Raw genomic sequence first — 7,094 nt, forward strand, 5'->3', positions numbered from 1 at the left:
TTAGGTTTTGAACGCTTAAAAATACCTCCGGGTGGCGGGGTCGAGGGGAAAGCGCCCGTGAAGTGGGGCTTAACGCGCCGAGATCGCTGTGAGATGCGCCTGGATGTTTGGACTTAGGTTTTGAACGCTTAAAAATACTCCGGGTGGCGGGGTCGAGGGGAAAGCGCCCGTGAAGTGGGGCTTAACGCGCCGAGATCGGCTGTGAGATGCGCCTGGATGTTTGGACTTAGGTTTTGAACGCTTAAAAATACCTCCGTGGCGGGGGTCGAGTGGAAAGCGCCCGTGAAGTGGGGCTTAACGCGCCGAGATCGCTGTGAGATGCGCCTGGATGTTTGGACTTAGGTTTTGAACGAAAAAATTTCTCCAGGGAGGCCGGGTCGAGTGGGAAAGCGCCCGAAGTCGCACTTAACCCGCCGAGATCGCCTGAAATATGCGCCTGGATGTTTGGACTTAGGTTTTGAAAGCAAAAAATTTACTCCAGGGTGGCGGGGGTCGAGTGGGAAAGCGCCCGAAGTCGCGACTTAACCCGCCGAGATCGCCTGAAATATGCGCCTGGATGTCTGGACTTAGGTTTTGAACGAAAAAATTTCTCCAGGGAGGCCGGGTCGAGTGGGAAAGCGCCCGAGAAGTCGCACTTAACCCGCTGAGATCGGGCTGAAATATGCGCCTGGATGTTTGGACTTAGGTTTTGAACGAAAAAATTTCTCCAGGGAGGCCGGGTCGAGTGGAAAGCGCCCGAGAAGTCGCACTTAACCCGCTGAGATCGGCTGAAATATGCGCCTGGATGTTTGGACTTGGAGGTTTTGAAAGCAAAAAAAATCCTCCAGGGTGGAGGGGGTCGAGTGGGAAAGCGTCCGAGAAGTCGCACTTAACCCGGCCGAGATCGGCTGGATGAAGCGCCTGGATGTCTGGACTTAGGTTTTGAACGAAAAAATTTCTCCAGGGAGGCCGGGTCGAGTGGGAAAGCGCCCGAGAAGTCGCACTTAACCCGCTGAGATCGGCTGAAATATGCGCCTGGATGTTTGGACTTAGGTTTTGAACAAAAAAATTTCTCCAGGGAGGCCGGGTCGAGTGGAAAGCGCCCGAGAAGTCGCACTTAACCCGCTGAGATCGGCTGAAATATGCGCCTGGATGTTTGGACTTAGGTTTTGAACGAAAAAATTTCTCCAGGGAGGCCGGGTCGAGGGGGAAAGCGTCCGAAGTCGCACTTAACCCGCCGAGATCGCCTGAAATATGCGCCTGGATGTCTGGACTTAGGTTTTGAACGAAAAAATTCTCCAGGGAGGCCGGGTCGAGTGGGAAAGCGCCCGAGAAGTCGCACTTAACCCGCCGAGATCGGCTGAAATATGCGCCTGGATGTTTGGACTTAGGTTTTGAACGAAAAAATTTCTCCAGGGAGGCCGGGTCGAGTGGGAAAGCGCCCGAAGTCGCACTTAACCCGCCGAGATCGCCTGAAATATGCGCCTGGATGTCTGGACTTAGGTTTTGAAAGCAAAAAAATCCTCCAGGGTGGCGGGGTCGAGTGGGAACGCTGGCCCGAGAAGTCGCACTTAACCCGCCGAGATCGCCTGAAATATGCGCCTGGATGTTTGGACTTAGGTTTTGAAAGCAAAAAAATCCTCCAGGGTGGCGGGGTCGAGTGGGAAAGCGTCCGGGAAGTCGCACTTAACCCGCCGAGATCGCCTCTGAAATATGCGCCTGGATGTTTGGACTTAGGTTTTGAAAGCAAAAAAATCCTCCAGGGTGGCGGGGTCGAGTGGGAAAGCGCCCGAAGTCGCACTTAACCCGCCGAGATCGCCTGAAATATGCGCCTGGATGTTTGGACTTAGGTTTTGAACAAAAAAATTTCTCCAGGGTGGCGGGGTCGAGTGGAAAGCGCCCGAGAAGTCGCACTTAACCCGCTGAGATCGGCTGAAATATGCGCCTGGATGTTTGGACTTAGGTTTTGAACGAAAAAATTTCTCCAGGGAGGCCGGGTCGAGTGGGAAAGCGTCCGAAGTCGCACTTAACCCGCCGAGATCGCCTGAAATATGCGCCTGGATGTCTGGACTTAGGTTTTGAACGAAAAAATTTCTCCAGGGAGGCCGGGTCGAGTGGGAAAGCGCCGAGAAGTCGCACTTAACCCGCCGAGATCGCTGAAATATGCGCCTGGATGTTTGGACTTAGGTTTTGAACGAAAAAATTTCTCCAGGGAGGCCGGGTCGAGTGGGAAAGCGCCCGGGAAGTCGCACTTAACCCGCCGAGATCGCCTGAAATATGCGCCTGGATGTCTGGACTTAGGTTTTGAAAGCAAAAAAATCCTCCCAGGTGGCGGGGTCGAGTGGGAACGCTGGCCCGAGAAGTCGCACTTAACCCGCCGAGATCGCCTGAAATATGCGCCTGGATGTTTGGACTTAGGTTTTGAAAGCAAAAAAAAATCCTCCAGGGTGGCGGGGTCGAGTGGGAAAGCGCCCGGGAAGTCGACTTAACCCGCCGAGATCGCCTGAAATATGCGCCTGGATGTTTGGACTTAGGTTTTGAAAGCAAAAAAATCCTCCAGGGTGGCGGGGTCGAGTGGGAAAGCGCCCGAAGTCGACTTAACCCGCCGAGATCGCCTGAAATATGCGCCTGGATGTTTGGACTTAGGTTTTGAAAGCAAAAAAATCCTCCAGGGTGGCGGGGTCGAGTGGGAAAGCGCCCGAAGTCGCACTTAACCCGCCGAGATCGCCTGAAATATGCGCCTGGATGTTTGGACTTAGGTTTTGAAAGCAAAAAATCCTCCAGGGTGGCGGGGTCGAGTGGGAAAGCGCCCGAAGTCGCACTTAACCCGCCGAGATCGCCTGAAATATGCGCCTGGATGTTTGGACTTAGGTTTTGAAAGCAAAAAATTTCTCCAGGGTGGCGGGGTCGAGTGGGAACGCGGCCCGAGAAGTCGCACTTAACCCGCCGAGATCGGCTGAAATATGCGCCTGGATGTTTGGACTTAGGTTTTGAAAGCAAAAAAATCCTCCAGGGTGGCGGGGTCGAGTGGGAAAGCGCCCGAAGTCGCACTTAACCCGCCGAGATCGCCTGAAATATGCGCCTGGATGTTTGGACTTAGGTTTTGAAAGCAAAAAAATCTCCAGGGTGGCGGGGTCGAGTGGGAAAGCGCCCGGAAGTCGCACTTAACCCGCCGAGATCGCCTGAAATATGCGCCTGGATGTTTGGACTTAGGTTTTGAAAGCAAAAAATTTCTCCAGGGTGGCGGGGTCGAGTGGGAAAGCGTCCGAAGTCGTGACTTAACCCGCCGAGATCGCCTGAAATATGCGCCTGGATGTTTGGACTTAGGTTTTGAAAGCAAAAATTTCTCCAGGGAGGCCGGGTCGAGGGAAAGCGCCCGAGAAGTCGCGACTTAACCCGCCGAGATCGGGCTGGATGAAGCGCCTGGATGTCTGGACTTAGGTTTTGAAAGCAAAAAATTTCTCCAGGACGGCGGGGTCGAGTGGGAAAGCGTCCGAAGGCGACTTAACCCGGACTCGATCGGGTCGGATGAAGCGCCTGGATGTTTGGACTTAGGTTTTGAACGCAAAAAATTTCCTCCAGGACGGCGGGGTCGAGTGGGAAAGCGCCCGAAGGCGACTTAACCCGGACTCGATCGGGTCGGATGAAGCGCCTGGATGTTTGGACTTAGGTTTTGAACGAAAAAATTTCTCCAGGACGGCGGGGTCGAGTGGGAAAGCGTCCGAAGGCGACTTAACCCGGACTCGATCGGTCGGATGAAGCGCCTGGATGTTTGGACTTAGGTTTTGAACGCAAAAATTTCTCCAGGACGGCGGGGTCGAGTGGAAAGCGCCCGAGAAGTCGCACTTAACCCGCTGAGATCGGCTGAAATATGCGCCTGGATGTTTGGACTTAGGTTTTGAACGAAAAAATTTCTCCAGGGAGGCCGGGTCGAGTGGGAAAGCGCCCGAGAAGTCGCACTTAACCCGCTGAGATCGGCTGAAATATGCGCTGGATGATTTTCGCTTTCAAAATTGCACTAAGTCCAACTTCGGGAAAGGTCCGACTTCCATACCTCTCCGAGGCTCCGAGTCAGGCCGACCGAGAGGCCTCTTCCCGGCACGATTCAAATTTCACCGCGACCCCGGAGGTGGCCGCTTACCCAGGAGCAACTTTTACATCAACTTTAATTTTTTTTTTTTTTTTTTTTTTTTTTTTTTCTAAAAACTCTGAAATTCGTGCCCCGCGCGCGGCGCTGCTTTAACGGGCGAGTCTGTGAGCGCAGGCCTTTGTAGAAAACATTCATCCAGGGCCTTTAATAAATAAAATCATACCCAAATCTGTGTTATTGTGACGGGTTAGTCTGTGAGCGCAGGCCTTATGGAAAACATTCATCGAGGGCCTTTATTAAATAAAATCATGCCCAATAAAGAGTTAATGGGTCGGGTTAGTCTGTGAGCGCAGGCCTTATAGAAAAACATTTTTCCAGGGCCTTTATTAAATAAAATCACGCCCAATAAAGAGTTACTGTGTCGGGTTAGTCTGTGAGGGCAGGCCTTAAAGAAAACTGTCATCCAGGGCCTTTATTAAATAAAATCATGCCCATAAGAGTGTTATTGTAACGGGGGTTAGTCTGTGAGCGCAGGCCTTAAAGAAAACATTTATCCAGGGCCTTTATTAAATAAAATCATGCCCAATAAAGCGTTACTGTGTCGGGTTAGTCTGTGAGCGCAGGCCTTATAGAAAACATTTTTTCCAGGGCCTTTATTAAATAAAATCATGCCCAATAAAGCGTTACTGTGTCGGGTTAGTCTGTGAGCGCAGGCCTTATAGAAAACATTTTTCCAGGGCCTTTATTAAGTAGAAAATCATGCCCAACAAAGAGTTACTGTGTCGGGTTAGTCTGTGAGCGCAGGCCTTAAAGAAAACTGTCATCCAGGGCCTTTATTAAATAAAATCATGCCCATAAGAGTGTTATTGTAACGGGGTTAGTCAGTGAGCGCAGTGCTTATAGAAAACATTTTTCCAGGGCCTTTATTAAATAAAATCACGCCCAATAAAGCGCTACTGTGTCGGGTTAGTCTGTGAGCGCAGGCCTTATAGAAAACATTTTTCCAGGGCCTTTATTAAATAAAATCACGCCCAATAAAGAGTTACTGTGTCGGGTTAGTCTGTGAGGGTAGGCCTTAAAGAAAACTGTCATCCAGGGCCTTAATTAAATAAAATCATGCCCATAAGAGTGTTATTGTAACGGGGGTTAGTCAGTGAGCGCAGGCCTTATAGAAAACATTCATCGAGGGCCTTTATTAAATAAAATCATGCCCAATAAAGAGTTACTGTGTCGGGTCAGTCTGTGAGCGCAGGCCTTATAGAAAACATTTTTCCAGGGCCTTTATTAAATAAAATCACGCCCAATAAAGAGTTACTGTGTCGGGTTAGTCTGTGAGCGCAGGCCTTATAGAAAAACATTCATCGAGGGCCTTTATTAAATAAAATCACGCCCAATAAAGCGCACTGTGTCGGGTTAGTCTGTGAGCGCAGGCCTTATAGAAAACATTTTTCCAGGGCCTTTATTAAATAAAATCACGCCCAATAAAGAGTTACTGTGTCGGGTTAGTCTGTGAGGGTAGGCCTTAAAGAAAACTGTCATCCAGGGCCTTAATTAAATAAAATCATGCCCATAAGAGTGTTATTGTAACGGGGGTTAGTCAGTGAGCGCAGGCCTTATAGAAAACATTCATCGAGGGCCTTTATTAAATAAAATCATGCCCAATAAAGAGTTACTGTGTCGGGTCAGTCTGTGAGCGCAGGCCTTATAGAAAACATTTTTCCAGGGCCTTTATTAAATAAAATCACGCCCAATAAAGAGTTACTGTGTCGGGTTAGTCTGTGAGGGCAGGCCTTATACAAAACATTCATCGAGGGCCTTTATTAAATAAAATCATGCCCAATGAAGAGTTACTGTGTCGGGTTAGTCTGTGAGCGCAGGCCTTATAGAAAACATTCATCCAGGGCCTTTATTAAATACAATCATGCCCAATAAAGCGTTAATGTGTCGGGTTAGTCTGTGAGCGCAGGCCTTAAAGAAAACTGTCATCCAGGGCCTTTATTAAATAAAATCATGCCCAATGAAGCGCACTGTGTCGGGTTAGTCTGTGAGCGCAGGCCTTATAGAAACCATTTTTTCCAGGGCCTTTATTAAATAAAATCATGCCCAATAAAGCGCACTGTGTCGGGTTAGTCTGTGAGCGCAGGCCTTATAGAAAACATTTTTCCAGGGCCTTTATTAAGTAAAATCATGCCCAACAAAGAGTTACTGTGTCGGGTTAGTCTGTGAGCGCAGGCCTTATAGAAAACATTGTTCCAGGGCCTTTATTAAATAAAATCATGCCCAATGAAGCGCACTGTGTCGGGTTAGTCTGTGAGCGCAGGCCTTATAGAAAACATTTTTTCCAGGGCCTTTATTAAATAAAATCATGCCCAATAAAGCGCACTGTGTCGGGTTAGTCTGTGAGCGCAGGCCTTATAGAAAACATTTTTCCAGGGCCTTTATTAAGTAAAATCATGCCCAACAAAGAGTTACTGTGTCGGGTTAGTCTGTGAGCGCAGGCCTTATAGAAAACATTGTTCCAGGGCCTTTATTAAATAAAATCATGCCCAATGAAGCGCACTGTGTCGGGTTAGTCTGTGAGCGCAGGCCTTATAGAAAACATTCAATCAGGGCCTTTATTAAATAAAAACATGCCCAAATAAGTGCTATTGTGATGGGGTTAGTCTGTGACCCCAGGCCCTGTGTAAAACTGTCACCCAGGGCCTTTATAGAGTAAAATCATGCCCAATAAGGTTAGGTTAGGTTAGGGTTAGGTTAGGTTAGGTTAGGTTAGGTAGGGCTAGGTTAGGTTAGGTTAGGTTTGGGTTAGGTTAGGTTAGGCTAGGTTAGGTTAGGTTAGGTTAGGTTAGGTTAGGTTAGGTTAGGTTAGGTTAGGTTAGGTTAGGTTAGGTTAGGTTAGGTTAGGTTAGGTTAGGCTAGGGCTAGGTTAGGTTAGGTTAGGTTAGGTTAGGTTAGTCTGTGAGCGCGGGCCTTATAGAAAACATTCATCCAGGGCCTTTATTAAATAAAATCATGCCCAAATAAG

The sequence above is a fragment of the Puntigrus tetrazona genome, unplaced genomic scaffold (genome assembly GCF_018831695.1).
Source record: "Puntigrus tetrazona isolate hp1 unplaced genomic scaffold, ASM1883169v1 S000000003, whole genome shotgun sequence".
NCBI classification, from domain to species: domain Eukaryota; kingdom Metazoa; phylum Chordata; class Actinopteri; order Cypriniformes; family Cyprinidae; genus Puntigrus; species Puntigrus tetrazona.